The following is a 16,211-nucleotide window of genomic DNA, read 5'->3' on the forward strand; positions in this document are numbered from 1 at the left end:
GAATGTATCTGCTTTTCCCTTAGAGCCACAGAAGATCAGGCACAGATGGAGTCAGAGTTTCAGTTGGTGTGAACATTCCCTTCGGATCTTGATTTCTGATAAACCTTGTTTTGTCCTTTCAAAATGTATTAGTTGAACAGCTCACTGACTTCCATAAACCTCATACGCTACTAGAAGGTGAAGCGTTTGTAGCCACAGAAAAGACCAGAAAAAAAGAAGCGAATCGAGAAACATGTGTGCAAGATGCGGAGTCGGCCTTTGCGTAGTGTCATGTTTTGAGGAGTACCACACAAAAGAAAACTTTTAATGTTAATTTACATTGCATTATTTTTTTAAGTTAGTTACATTTTTTCAAGTTGGTTTTGCTTTCTGATGAGTACTTTTGAAAAGAAAACGTTTAAGTTGGTTAAAAAAAACTCACTAAAAAACATGTTTTGGTCATTTATTTGTTTATTTATATGCGACGTATATATAAGGCAATGGGACTCTAAGCATGAAGAAACCTTTGGGATTGAGGGACCAACATGCAAATTAAGGCCTGGCATAGAAAGAGTTAAAATCAGCGTTTTTGTACACCTGTTGTGTAAAGCACGGCTGGTCAATTTTCTGCGGATCACCTGTGATTGCTGACACTTCCAGATAAGCAACGCACTTGCCCAAAGTCTTGTAACGGCACTAAGGCCCAGATAGTTGATCTCACCATTCCTTGCAGGGTTGGCCGTTTTCTCAACAAAAAAGTACGGCTCAAGAAAATAGGTTGATGTAGTTTCCACTTTGGGGTTTTGTTCATCCTATACAGAAGCTGTTCGCCTGGAAGTATCAGCATTCGCAGGCGATCCGCAGAAAATTGACCTGACGTGCTTTACACAGCAGGTGTACGATAACGCTGATTTTAACGTACATACAATCGACGAATATCACACTTTTCACGTCATACGTGGCATTTCTTGTATTGCACCAAAACATGCAGTAGCTCCTAAGCAATCCATTCCTCGGGTAAAAAAGAAACCCGCGCCTGAGGTTTATGGAAATCAGGGAGCTGTTCAACTAATTCATTTTAAAAGGACAAAACCTCAAGGTTTATCAGAAATCAAGATAACAGATCCGAAGGAAATGTTCACAACAACTGAAACTGTGACTCCATCTGTGCCTGATCTTCTGTGGCTCTAAGGGAAAAGCAGAGACATTCCCGGCCTCTTAGGACGGAATGGATTCATGGAAGCTGTCACAAGAGGCATACCATACCTATGAACTAACATTTATTATTTGTACAGAAAACTAGGAGAAATGTATCAAATGACAGCATTCTAATAAAAAATAAAGTTTTGGAATGTAAAAAGTGGGTTTTGCCGAGACCGTTAAAAATTGGCAATTTTCAACTTGCATTTTAGACCGAACGGTTCGTCTGAGAAAAAAAGTAAATAGTGATACTTGTAGATAATTTTAAGTACTTTAATTCCTGTTAACAGACCATTTACTAGAAGTTAATAGTTTTCGAGATTTGAGCAAAAAAGCGGAAAAAAGCTGAAATTTTTCGCTTTTTTCGCGATTTTTTCAATGTTCCGGCAAGAAATTTTGTCCGCAAACCTCATATTCGGATTCAGCAGCCCAAAATCCATATATAATGAAAGAAATCAGAACTACCCCAAAACTTTCCTAGTAAAAACACAATTTTATTGAATCATATGGAAATTTTTATCTGCTGGAGATTAATTTAGTTCACAAACTTTGCTGACATCCTCCTGAATCGAATGCAAAAAGTTGCATGACGATTAATCTTACTGCACAAAATTCCTACGTGTAATGCTTCGTAAAAAAATGGAACTGAAAAAGTTTTCGAATCTCTGGCATATGTATTTACAAAGTACATCAATGGCGAAAATGTACCCAGTGACTGGAAAATAGCTTATATATCATCGATTCATAAAAAGGGCAATAAACTAAAATGTAGGAATTATCGCAGAATATCAGTAACAAATACAATAAGCAGAGTATATACAAAAATTTTAAGAGAACTGATTGAACAAGAATGCTCAGGATACGAAGAAAAAGAACAATGCGGGTTTAGAACTGGAAGGTCCTGTACGGATAATGTATTTTCGTTAAAACAAATCATCGAAAAAAAATTAGAACAGAATAGGCCAATACACCTAGTTTTTATTGATTTGCAAAAAGCATATGACATTATACCGATACCGAAACTATGGGAAGTACTGCAAAACTCCAACATTAACTTTACTCTCATTAAAGCTGTCCAAAATTTATACAGTGACATGAAATCTGCAGTAAAATTAGGAAACAAAATAACAGATTTGTGTACAGTCAACAAAGGTCTACGACAAGAATGTTGCATATCACCGAGTCTGTTTAAGATTTATGTCGCCAAAGCCCTTACAATCCGGAAAAGAAAATGCAGTGGAATGGGCATCCAAATCGACAACATCTGCCTGTACACCCTTCAGTTTGCAGACGATCAGATAATATGTGCAAACGATAAAGAAGATTGGAATATATGACTCGCAAATGGGGACTGCAGATGAATGTAGAAAAAACACAATATTTATGCCTAAGTGAGGATTCAACTGATATGATATTGGACAATAATCAGAAAATAACTAGCTGTGACAAATATAAGTATTTGGGAATTAATTTCAACAAGGAAGGTACTGACGATGCAGAAAGTAAGAGCAGAATAAATAAAGCAAGAACCAGGGGCGACCCGTCGGGGTAGGCAAGGTAGGCGCCGCCTAACCTCTTCAAATGAACAATAATATTTATAAATTATTAATATAAATTACTTATTTGAAAATTGTTAAACTTTGACACAATACCTACAATAAAAAAACTACTTTTTAATTTCTCTCCGAAATTGTAATTATTGTACGCCCCTCGTAGTAGTATTAAGATTCTATATTCATTGGTAAGGCACTTTTAAACGTCGCCTAGAATAGAACAACGCGCAACGATGCAACAGAATTGATGTACCATCTCGCTCTTTACGCCAGCTAAAGCCTTAAGTTCTGGCGGTACTGGGCCATAATTTCCACGAATTTTTTAGGAAGTTAGGCACCAGATTTTGGAGCCTTCTACATAACAAAATCGCTCACATCTCAGTTGATTCTCTTGTGTGTTGTGACACTATTTTAAATTGTTTTTTTGATTTGGGCTGTTAGTAGGTTAAGTATTCAATAAAAATAGGCAGGACGATTTAAATTTGTTTATGAAAAGTGAATAATAAACAGACAAATTTAACATTGGTCTATTGAAGGGTATTTTAATTTAGTAATAATTCACGAACAACAAATAAATCTGTGAATAGTTATTGGTAGAATAAAATTTATCAGTCGATTATATTTTATTTTTATTGTGTTTCAATACAATTTTGATAATTTAAATGACGAATTTTCTTTGTTACATTTGATTATATAGATATTTAAAATTTAAAGCGAGGTTAACTTGTCAATTTATTCGAAGAGTAAATCTTTATTAGAGACAAATAAATTAAGTCATATTTGACGTTGGTGAGACGTAGGTGTGTTAGTTTTATTAGCCGAATATTTTTTTCATCGAATAAACTACTATTTATTGTCGTTGGTGAAACCGCCCATAGTAAAATAAAATGAATATTTTACACGATATAATCTGCAGTTTAACCCTGTTTGGAGGTCTGGAGAATATACTACAAGGACAAAGATCCGAATATTCCAGTCAAATGTTATGTCTGTTCTACTCTATGGATGTGAAACCTGGAAAGTGACAAAATACCTTACAGACAAATTGCAGGTCTTTGTTAACAAATGTCTACGAAGAATTGTTCGTATTTTCTGGCCAAACACCATCAGAAACGAAGATCTGCTACACCTGACCCAACAAAAGAGGGTAGAAAATGAAATAAAATACAGAAAGTGGGGGTGGATAGGTCACACACTCCGAAAAGATAGTTCCAGTATTGCAAAAAATGCCCTAGAGTGGAATCCCCAAGGAAAGAGAAAAAGAGGTCGCCCAGCACAAACTTGGAGAAGATCCATCATGGACGAGATAAGAAGTCAAGGAAAGTCTTGGAATGAGGTGAAGGCCCTAGCGCAAAATAGAACCCGATGGCGCGTTTTTACTGAAGCTCTATGCTCCACTTAGGAGTTTAAGAACATTATATATATATATATATATATATATATATATATATATATATATATATATATATATATATATATATATATATATATATATATATATTCTGCAGTTTGATCGAGACGCCTTTTTCAAGGCGCCAAAATCAAGAAAGATTAGAAATTATTTCTATGGGCGGCCTTTACCAAATTTAAAAATTTTATCAACAGATAAGAAGAAAGACAGTCGACCATTTTCGTGATCGTTTAAAACAATATGGTATGAAAACCATAAATGGTTAAGCGGAAATTATTTTAAAAATTCACTTTTTTGTTGGCCTTGTTTGTTGCTCTCAAATTTTAAGCAAAATAATGTTTGGATGAGTCAGGGATATTCAGATTTGAAAAAATTATCAGCTAGTGTCAAAAAACATTAATCTTCGTAAGAACATTTAAACAATTGCTTAGGTTTAAAACGGTTAGAAAAAAATAATCAAACTATTGACAGTGCTTTATATTAGCTGGACATATTTCTTTATCTAATAAGTTAGATGTAATAGTTTAGAGTAATAATGATGAAGTTATAAAAAATAGAATTTGTGGATACATGTCGCCTACCCGCATACTGAGGTCACGAGCCGCCACTGGCAAGAACGATAATTAAATCATTGAACGGAGTTTTGTGGAGTACCGAGTACCGAGATAGGAAAACAAAGAAAAATGAGAATATACAACACCATGATTAAGAGCACATTGGTATACGGATCCGAAACATGGAGAATAAAGGAACACCAAAAAAGAAAAATAGAAGCTACTGAGATCGACGCCCAAAGGCAAGCCGCACACCAAAGAAACATGAAACGAAATACATGAAACATGAATACATGAAACGAGTGTGATTCATGCTCATGACACATTTTTATTTTCGGAGCGTTTCATAAATGGCCGGACGTATATTTGTTTAGCAGTGTTTTATTTCCATGAAACGTAATTTACGTTTCATGTTTCTTTGATGTGCGGCCTGCCTAAGAAGAGCAAGTAGAACATCGAGATTGGACCGAGTTAGAAATGAGGAAGTAAAGCGAAGAATGAATTTACAGGAAAGGTTGTAGAATGCATTGGGAAGAAACAATTAACGTGGTACGGACATGTTCAGAGAATGGGGGAGGAAAGACTGCCAAAGAAAATTATGAAATGGATACCTACAGAAAACAGGAAAGTGGAGGGCCAAGAACGACATGGATACAAGGAGTAAGACGACCAATGAGTGTACAAGGATTAGAAGATGAAAACTGCAATGATAGAAGATATTGGAAACAAGGCATCGGACAACGTCGGAGGACGTTTTGAACCCGAATTTATATATTATAATGCTTCGTTTCCTCGCCTATCAAGTCAAGATTCGTTAGCACTAAAATTTGCATTTCTCACAGTGACCCATAAAGATCGTTTTAAAATTGTACGCTCTGTGTGAAAAGTTGGCAGCGAACATCTATCCGTATCTATAAATTACCTGTTATGTATGTCAGAACTCAGTTTATAATCCGTAACATATTAGGATCTTAAAAATTGTTGTTAAAGAAAACTGTTAGATTTTTATTTGAACCTCCCGATCCCGTTAGGAGGTCACGATCAAATCTCTTTCGTGATTAACCGATTTGACTTTTTTATCTTCATTTCCGTTCGAAAATTAACGTTCTGCGAAAAGAATTCCATGTAGTTTAAATGTTTTTGTAGTCTTTAGACCACAAGTATTTCACAAAAATATAGTACCTTTATCATCCTAACAGCCTCTTAAAATTAAGGTAAAGTAATAAAAATAATCGCCTTGATAAATCTTCTATTAGTGAAATTTAATAAAAAAATTTCCTCTTGGTGTATATTAGTTTAAAAAGCCCTAAAGGGCTACAAACATATAAACAAAACGTTTTCGATCTGTAACAAAAGCATCATCAGTGTTACAAGAACATGGTGAGCCAACCAAAAAATACAAGGTCAAAGCCTTTCAAAAAACAGACAAAGGTCTTATATAAATGAATACATCGAAAAATCCAAAGGATGGATAAAATTCCTAAGGATACGGCCGTAGGTCAACATATGACTCCCACACGTGGTAAGTGGGTCACAAGGTAACTAGGTCATTATGTTATAAGAGGTGGCAGGCAACTAACATAACATAATAATGTCTTATAACATAATAATAATATAATCATGTCTTATAACGTAATGACCTAGTTACCTTTTGACCCACTTACCACGTGTGGGAGTCATATGTTGCCCTAGGGCCGTATCCTTAGGAATTTTATCCATCCTTTGGATTTTTCGATGTATTCATTTATATAAGACTTTTGTCTGTTTTTTGAAAGGCTTTGACCTTGTATTTTTTGGTTGGCTCACCATGTTCTTGTAACAGTAACACTGATGATGCTCTTGTTGCAGAGCGAAAACGTTTTGTTTATATGTTTGAAGCCCTTTAGGGCTTTTTAAACTAATATACCTTTTACCAAGAGGACAATTTTTTATTAAATTTCACTTGCAATTAATGGTATACAGCCAACTACAGGAAGTTCTTCCTTGTGGAAATCTTCTATTGTTGAAAATTTGTCAGGACGGACTTAAGTGCTAATAATAGACCACTCACCAACGGTAAAAAACTGTAAAACCGTGGAATTTTGAGAATCAACACCGATGTTAATGAAAATTTGGGTTTAAGCTCTGTTCACACTCTTCTTCAAAATCTACCCTATGCCGAACTGCGCTTTTGCCCTGGGGGTGAAAACAACCCCATCTAGGGTATCAAAATTTTTTAATCAAAATAAGTATATAAATCGATAGAATGACCAATTCTGAGTAAATTTTGTTCTATAATTTTTTTTTGCAAAATTGACACTTTCCAATTTATTTGCAATTGTAACTATGCATTTTTCATTGAAACAATTAACGTTTAATAACTATTTTTCATGAATAACTTAAAAAAAATAATTTTATGGAAAAAATCGTTAAGAACAAAATTGTGGCCAATAAAAAAACAAAGAGATTCGCGTCTGAAAGACCTAGGTAAACCCAATAACGACTGAGTTATTGCTCTTTAAAGGATGGTTATTTTGGAAGAACCTGGAAATGGAGAACCTTCAATATCAAATAACTCGAATGTGGTGCAAGTTTTTGGGAAAACTTAACAGATATCTTTTAAAGATCATTAAAAAATCTTTCAAATAAGCACTGACAAAAGTTTTTTGCATAAGCACTGACTGACTTATGTCGAAAATAAAGTCGCTCTCTGCTTTTTTGTTTTTGAAATGTAAAAATTAAACCCTCGTCGTTACAATCCTAATAGAAATGAATAGCTTCCCACTTGAAATTAACTTTATTTTGGTATAATTGATAGGATTCATGTGATTTGACCGGTTTGGAATGCTTAGTTAAGAAAAAGTAGTTGATTAAATCGAAAATGACATTATTAGATATAATTTAAAAAATTTACTTATTAGATATAATTTAAAAAAATTATTTTTCTTGAATAAACCTAAAAGTATTCATGATACAAAAACAAAAAAAATTAAAATTTTTAGTAAAAGAAATTCAACAATTAATATTTGAAACAGTTTTTCATATTATCTCTATCTACCTCTACCTCTTCCTCTACCTCTTCTATATATATCTCTCTTTTTTTATTTTAGCATTAGCTCCGATGATGACGTTTATATCGAAAGCGCTCAGCTAAAGAAATAAATTATTTACATACTTTGACATACTACATTTTCATTTCCTTTATTGATTCAAGTGTGTACAAACTTATAAGTCTTTCAATTACCAATATTATGAATACTTTTAGTTTTATTTAAGAAAAATGCACTTTTTTTTAATTTTAAAAATGTCATTTTTGATTTAATGAACTATTTTTTCTAAACTAAGCACATGGATTGTATCAATTATACCTAAGATAAAGTTAATTTCAAGTGAGAAGCTATTAGTTTCTATTAGGATTGTAACAACGAGGGTTTAATTTTTTACATTTCAAAAAGAAAAAAACAGAGAGCGACATTATTTTAATCATAAGTCAGTCAGTTTCTATGCAATAAAACTATTGTCAGAGCTCATTTGAAAGGTTTTTTAATGAACTTTGAAAGATGTCTCTTAAGTTTTCCCAGAAAATTGCACCACGTTCAAGTTATTAGAGAGATTTAGACCCTCTACTTTTTGACGTACGTTAAACGTAAAACGTTATATTTGCCATGCGCGTTGAGTAATAGATAAGGGATAACGTGTTTACTTAAGGTTTGTTCCAACTCGGTACAAAACCGTTCTTGAACGGTTAGAAGTATGCGCAGTAACGATAAATATGTTACTGCGCATAATTATTCGTTATTGCGCATGCGCGTAACGATTCAAGAACGGTTTTGTATCGAGTTGGAACAAACCTTTAAAATAGTTTTTGAATCCTTTCAGAAAATACGCACACAGCTTAACGTTAATTGACATTTGGCAAACGTAACCTATAAAACGGGAGTTGTGTGCTATAACCTATTTTATTTAATTATTTGCCATAATGGAAGAAAATGATTTAAGACGTTCACCAAAGACAATTTTCTACTTTAAGAACACAAAACATCCATCCTAAGTTTCACAAGATAATTCAGTCAAGTGTCAGATTTCTCAAGAAATGCTGTAATTTAGAATTGTTCTACCAGGGTTGCCAAAGCAGATTATATTCAATTATATTATATGTTTATTACCTGATAGTTTTTAAGGAAAACAAATTTTGATTACAATTTTATACATCGTTACTAGATTTTTTATTCTGGTTGTCTTTGGTTCAGCTCATATGACTGTTTTTTTTTCGTTTTTTATGATTTAGATATATGACATTTTGCAATCTTACAAATACGTAATCCCTTAGTAACGTGAACCTTATTTCTACCTAAATAAGGGGATACCTTATCCGCTAATAAAGTAATACGTTATTTTTCTGTTAATGCGCATGAGCAGAATAACGTATAACGTTTAACGTTACTGAAATAAGGGGCTTAAAAACTCTCTATTTAAGATTAAAGGTTCTCCGTTTCGTTGTTCTTCGAAAATAAAAATCCTTTAAAGAGAAATAACTCAGTCGTTAGTGGATTTACATAGGTCTTTCTGACGACAAATGACGACTTATTAGCTGCAATTTTGTTCGTAATGATTTTTTCTATTACATTAATTTTTTTAAGTTATTTATAAAAAACCGTTATAAAACGTGAGTTTTTTCAATAAAAAATGCATAGTTTCAATCGCAAACAACTTGGAAAGTGTCAATTTTGCAAAATCGATTTCCATAGTTATTTTGATTAAAAATTTTTCATCTCCTAGAGGGGGCTGTTTTCACCCACAGGGCTAAAGCGCAGTTCGGCATAGATTTTGACAAAGGTTATAATTACTACCTAAATCCAAATTTTCAATGAAAGCGACCTTGGTTCTCAAAATTCCACGAGAAAATGGCTGTTGATTGGACTATAAATAATAGGGATGTTCACAAAAAATTAAAAAGTCATTTCAAACATGTAAAACGATTAAGAAACACCCTAGGAATAATTGTCCAAAATTTCAACAAAAGTGAAAAAGCCTTTCTATAAAAAATCTTTATTAGAAATCTAGCATTATTTTAAATTTCAAGAACGCTTCTCTATTGGCCTGACGTCACTAGTTGCATACCCCAAGCGCGCGCCATTCTCATAGTGTTACTGTTTACCTGTTTGACGTTTCAGGTCATTTTATTTTGTTCTCTACTTGTTTTATCAGGGTTAAAGTGGAGTTTTATAGTGAATTTGTTTAGTTTAAAGTGGATAGACTATTTGTAAGGACATATTTTGGGTTTTACAAAAATAAACAAATAAAATGGAAGGTATTCAGAAAGCCGATTCGTATAAACTACCGACTGTAGTGTAGATGTAACAATGGTGTATGATTTATTGGCATCTTGTAAAAAAATAAATCTACCACAGCTTTACTGAGTGTATATTCCATATAATTTTCCATGTCTTCTTTAAGCTAAAAAAATAAATGCTTAATACTCCACAAAAAAAAATAGAGAAAGTTGTATGCATGCATTGTACGCATGCATATTGTATACATGCATTGGCTGGTTATTACTTTACCTTGGTTAGGTGTATTAAAAATATTTTTATTCTTCTTCATATGCCTTGTCCGTTGTGGACGTTGGCTATCATCATGGCAATTTTAATTTCATTTGAGGCGTTTCTGAATAACTCAATCGATTTTTGTCCAAATCATTGGCGTAAGTTTTTAAGTCATGAGTGTCTTTTCTTCCGGGTCCGCGTTTGCTCTCTATTTTACCTTGCGTTATCAGTTGGAGTATACGATATTTATCATGCCTCATGATATGACCGAAATATTTAAGATTTCGTTTCTTAATTGTAAAAGAGATTTCTTTTTGTTTTCCCATTCGACGCAATACCTGTACGTTGGTGTGAGTCGCCCAGGATATTTTGAGGATACGTGGGTACACCCACATCTCGAATGCCTCTAGCTTTTTCATTAATGTTTCCATTATTGTCCAGGCCTCTGCGCCATATAGCAAGACCGGAAATAATAACATTTTAGCAGCCGCATTTTTAGTGGGAGAGATATTATGTCGCAATGGGTGAAAATATTTCTCATTCATTTAAATGTTGCTATGTCCTTTTCAACTCTAGATCTTATTTCGGTTGTTTCGTATTTCGAGTTGACAACTGTTCCAAGGTAACAAAAATTTTTGAACTTGGGTATTATACATTTTCATTTCAACCAATCTTTTCACTAAATTATTAATGATTTTAATATAATATAAAGTCATACCTACATCCACATGTAGTTATTTCAAGGTTTACTTTTACTGTATGTATTATTAGAATCCCGTTTTTAGGAATATCCCAGTTTAAGGAATACAAATTTGAGGTCCCGAAACTTTTTCATTTACTCTTTAAGGGGGTAGGTGCAAAATCTTGGTCCAATGCTATTTAAAATCATTCATTTTTTTTCGAATCCTGAGAAAACTAATAAGTATTTTTGAAAAATGTAAATGCAGAAAGAACAATTACATTATTACCAAGGACCGAAAGTCTCTGGAAAACTTCTATAATGTTTATTTTATTATGTTAGTTCTTTAAGTTAGTTATTTTAAGTTCTAGCTGCAACAAACCATTTCTTTTTCTGTTTTAAATTGGCTGGAACGGTAATAAAAATCTTGTCAGAACTGTTTTTTGATGTATTTACACACCCAGGAACAAAACACCACTTATTTGGCTTTATTTTTAATAATTAAATACGTAAAAAACTGCGCACATTCAAATACACTGAGTAAATAAGTATACAAAACTAGTCGTCGATTAAAGACGTTACGACTGCTGACGTCACAGACCGTAGCCTCGCTGCAGGGTACCGTTTTTCTAGCCTCCAAGAAAATCAACATTATGAACTCATTGATCTTAAAAAATATACATTTTTAAAAAGTTTTATGATTGTTACGTTTTTATATACCTTGTAATCTATTGAATTTAACTATATTTAAAAATTAGTGAACATCCCTATTCTGCAAATTTTTAATATTCTAAATAGTCCAGGCTGTATGCTCGCCCCCATTAAGTAAATTATTCCGATGCGTTTTTTTTGCATAAACTTACTCAAAAAGAAGTCCTTATAAAAAATCCACAGGGTGAGAGAAGGTACCGCGGTCGGAAAATTGTTTAAACAATTTTTTTAATTAAACAAATTCAAACGTTGTCAACATCCCACTGAAAAACTTCTTAAAATTGGAGCTGTACGAGAATCTAGAAATTATCAAAGAAAAGCAGAAAAGTCTTAATTGTGTTAACCGCCTTGTATCTTTCAAAAGGGACTTTCAACCACTTCACCGACAACATTTTTCGTAACACTTAATTTTATTAAGTTTTTTGTGAAAAACATTTTTCCTTGTGGATTTTTAAAAGTTATTTATTTTTTCACAGAGAATCCAAATTTGCAATAAAAAATGGGGATCTCCATTTAAGATTTTAAAGTTACACCTGAAGTTTTTTAAAAAATATTGAACACGTGTTTTTTAGTTTTTCGATCCGAAGTAAATTTCGCGAAATATTCTCTTTCTCGCTTCTTTTAACGCAACCTGTACCGGGTGTCCCAATAAGAATGGCTCTCGGCCATATCTCAGGAACCGTCTATAGTACAGCTTTGAGAAAAAAATATTTATAACAAAAGTTGCCTCAGGAAAAGCCTTGAAATTATTTTCATAATTGTAGGTCCACCGCTAGAGCTCGTAATTGAATATACAAAATTAAAAAATCAAAATTTTACAAAATTTACCTAATGAAAGGGCAATGGAATATCAATCATCGTATTCTTCATAAAATTCTGCGCATATTTGATTTCACAAGTTTAAGTCTACCTTTGCAAATAAGAGGTGGGAGTGGGAACCTTCTTATGAAAAATGGCTGTAAGTCCGGTTCTACTAAATCGAATTTTGCATACTTGGTCTTGTTGAAAACAGCTCTTTTTCATCAATGTAAGTGTCTTATTTTCGAAATAGCCTAATGGTCTGGGCTGATTATCGGAGAATAGGCCATTTTTGGGAAAAGTTATTTACCAGCAATTTTATTGCTGAAATCGAATTTTATGATTGTATAGGTATGCAAAGTCCACAGATAGTGTGCTACTTTTTTTATACACAAAATGGCGCCCGAAATTCGTGTTTATTTCAATTTTTGCTCTACAACTCCAAAGATTTTAACTTTACACCAAAAACACTCAAATAAAAATTCACCGAAATTAAATTCTGCATAGAGACGTGTTTTTCCGATTTACTTAGACGAAAACTTTCCCCGGGAAAAGCGGGTTTTTCCAACAAAAGCTTTAATTTTCAACTAAACTTTCAGATAAGTAATTGTTAATCAATAATTAAATCACTTGGTAATGTAAAAGCCCTTTTTGTATAGAGTATAACTCCAGAAGCCGATGGAAATCGAATGAACAGTTTAGCAACAATTGAATTGTTAATTAAAAATTTACGGTCACTATAATAACGACAATAATTACGATGCATAAGAATAATTATGATTTTTTCATAAAAAGACACTATACCTATCTAATGTACTTTACAAAATTAAAATTGGACTATTTAAGCGGCCTCAGGAATATTTTAAAATTATAAAGAATGTTTTGGCTTATAAACAAATAGAATATCTCGGTAAATATTAACCTAAATTAAATTGTAAAAACGGTATTCGAGAAACAGCGGCAGGACGCTTCTTTTAAAAGAAAAAACGTTTAATTATGATGAGTAGTTCCTGAGATACAACCGGTCAAAGTTGACCGGAATTTACAGCAAAGATATAAACTTTTAACTATTTAGAATGGGAAATAAGCCACAATATTATTAAAAAATGATTTTTATTAACGTTTCGACGCCCAAATCGGGTGCCGTTGTCAAAATACAAAATACTATTAATATAAACAAAAATGTTGTTGCTTAGTAAAAAAATTCTTCTAATAATTTATTTAATTTGACTCATTTATATCGGCAATTCAGATACATATGATACATTTTAAAGTAGAAGACTTTAAAATGATATTGATAAATATAATACATAAAATGACAACGGCACCCGATTTGGGCGTCGAAACGTTAATAAAAATCATTTTTTAATAATATTGTGGCTTATTTCCCATTCTAAATAGTTAAAATTGTAAAAATGCCACAAGAAAATAGCTTCAGAACAACATAAAGATATAAACAATAGGATCATAATTTTGAAACCATCACCTTTTTATTTTTGTCCTCTTTCTCCACACCAATTTTCATATACTTAAAATACTCATAACATATATTATTATAATAAAAACTATCGATAATTCGTGTGAAAATTGCCAAAAATAGCAAAATTCCAATCAAAAATTAGGTTGAGAAAATGTAACCCTCAAAGTTCAAAATCGGTATACGTTAAAAAAATGCATTTTCTCGGCTTCCCATGGAGCAATTTACTTCATTCTTTTTTTGTCCCCAAGTAACTCGAGTAGAGCCATCGAAATAACTCATTATTAAATGTCAGACTTGCTTTTGTTTTGTTATAATAAATTAATTTATTTATTATACCACAAAATTTTAATTTGTTTAAATAAAAATTGTTTAAATAATTATACAGCTTTCAAATGAGAATATTTATGTTTTTAACTTTAAAAGGTACACTTGTAGTAAGTTTATCTAAAAAAAAACCTACAACTGGAAAAAAATATGTAGTTTTCCGTTCTTATAAATAAATTAATCTATTATAACAAAACAAAAGCAAGTTTGACATTTAATAATGAGTTAGTTCGATGGCTCTACTCGAGTTATTAGGGAACAAAAAAAGAATGAAGGAAATTGCTCCATGGGAAGCCGAGAAAATTCATTTTTTTAACGTATACCGATTATAAACTTTGAAGGTTACATTTTCCTTACCTAATTTTTCATTGGAATTTTGCTATTTTTGGCAATTTTCACACGTATTATCGATAGTTTTTATTATAATAATATATGTTATGAGTATTTTAAAGATATGGAAATTGGTGTGGAGAAAGAGGACAAAAATAAAAAGGTGATGGTTTGAAAATTATGATCCTATTGTTTATATCTTTGCCGTAAATTCCGGTCAACTTTCACCGGTTGTATCTCAAAAACCACTCGTCGTAATTAAACGTTTTTTCTTCCAAAAGAAGCGTCCTGCCGCTGTTTTTCGAATACCGTTTTCACAATTTAATTTGGTTTAATATTTCACGAGATATTCTATTTGTTTATAAGCCAAAACATTGTTTATAATTTTAAAATATTCCTGAGGCCGCTTAAATAGTCCAATTTCAATTCTGTAAAGTACATTAGATAGATATAGTGCCTTTTTATGAAAAATTATAGTTATTCTTATGCATCATAATTATTGTCGTTATTATAGCGACCGTAAATTTTTAATTAACAATTCAATTGTTGCTAAACTGTTTATTCAATTTCCATCGGCTTCTGGAATTATAATCTATATAAAAAGGGCTTTTACATTACCAAGGTATTTAATTATTGATTAACAATTACTTATCTAAAATTTTAGTTGAAAATTAAAGATTTTGTTGGAAAAACCCGCTTTTTCCGGGGAAAGTTTTCGTCGAAGTAAATCGGGAAAAACACTTCTCTATGCAGAATTTAATAGCGGTGGATTTTTATTTGGGTGTTTTTGGTGTAAAGTTAAAATCTTTGGAGTTATAGAGCAACAACTGAAAAAACACGATTTTCGGGCGCCATTTTGTTTATAAAAAAAGTAGCACACTACCTGCGGACTTTGCATACCTATATTATTAATACATACAATAATATGATTCGATTGCAGTAATAAAATTGCTGGTAAATAACTTTTCCTTGTATTTTGCTAATTAGCCCAGAGTATAATAAGTAACATGCAAGTTAGGAGGCGTTATTTAATTATTTTCAGAAATCTAGTTTTCTTTGGAAAATATTAAATACAAGTATGCATTTTTAATCCCGTATTACAAAATTAGACCAAATTAGCAACATAATACCGAAAACCGCATGTCAATACCTTTTTTCTATCTTGAGATATCTTAAGAAATATGTAAATTTTAAACATAACTGTTACTATCACCGGTAAACGAGGTTAAGGAAAAGTAGTGTGCTATGGAAAAAACAAATAAACATTTTCCAGATGTAAACGTATATAATTAATTAAAACCACAATAAGACAAACAACACTATAACAAAGAAATAAAAGCAACTACTTACTTAGTCTTAGTGACTGCCTAAATGTTCAAATTGTTGCCCATCATTTTCGATGCAAACATTTACTCTTTCAAGAGCAGATTGAATAGCAACAGATTTAACTGTTTTAGACTTTTATTTATGGGGACGGATTAAAGACCTTGTTATTGCCGCTAGGCCCACTACGCAAGAAAACATGATCTAGAATCTAGAGAATACGAAACGCCAATCAAAGCATTGTTAAAGCAGAAATTGAGACTGCTGTTCAATCTACTCTTGAAAGAGTAAATGCTTGCACCGAAAATGATGAGCCACAATTTGAACATTTAGGTCGTCACTAA

The 16,211-nt window shown here is 32.2% G+C and overlaps 1 protein-coding gene across 9 annotated transcripts in view; it reads right to left on the reverse strand.

The window, feature by feature from the left end:
* Positions 1 to 16,211, reverse strand: part of LOC114331514 (uncharacterized) — a 741,127-nt gene that overhangs the window by 127,090 nt on the left and 597,826 nt on the right. The window lies entirely within an intron of this gene.

This window comes from Diabrotica virgifera, chromosome 9 (assembly GCF_917563875.1).
Source record: "Diabrotica virgifera virgifera chromosome 9, PGI_DIABVI_V3a".
Taxonomy (NCBI): domain Eukaryota; kingdom Metazoa; phylum Arthropoda; class Insecta; order Coleoptera; family Chrysomelidae; genus Diabrotica; species Diabrotica virgifera.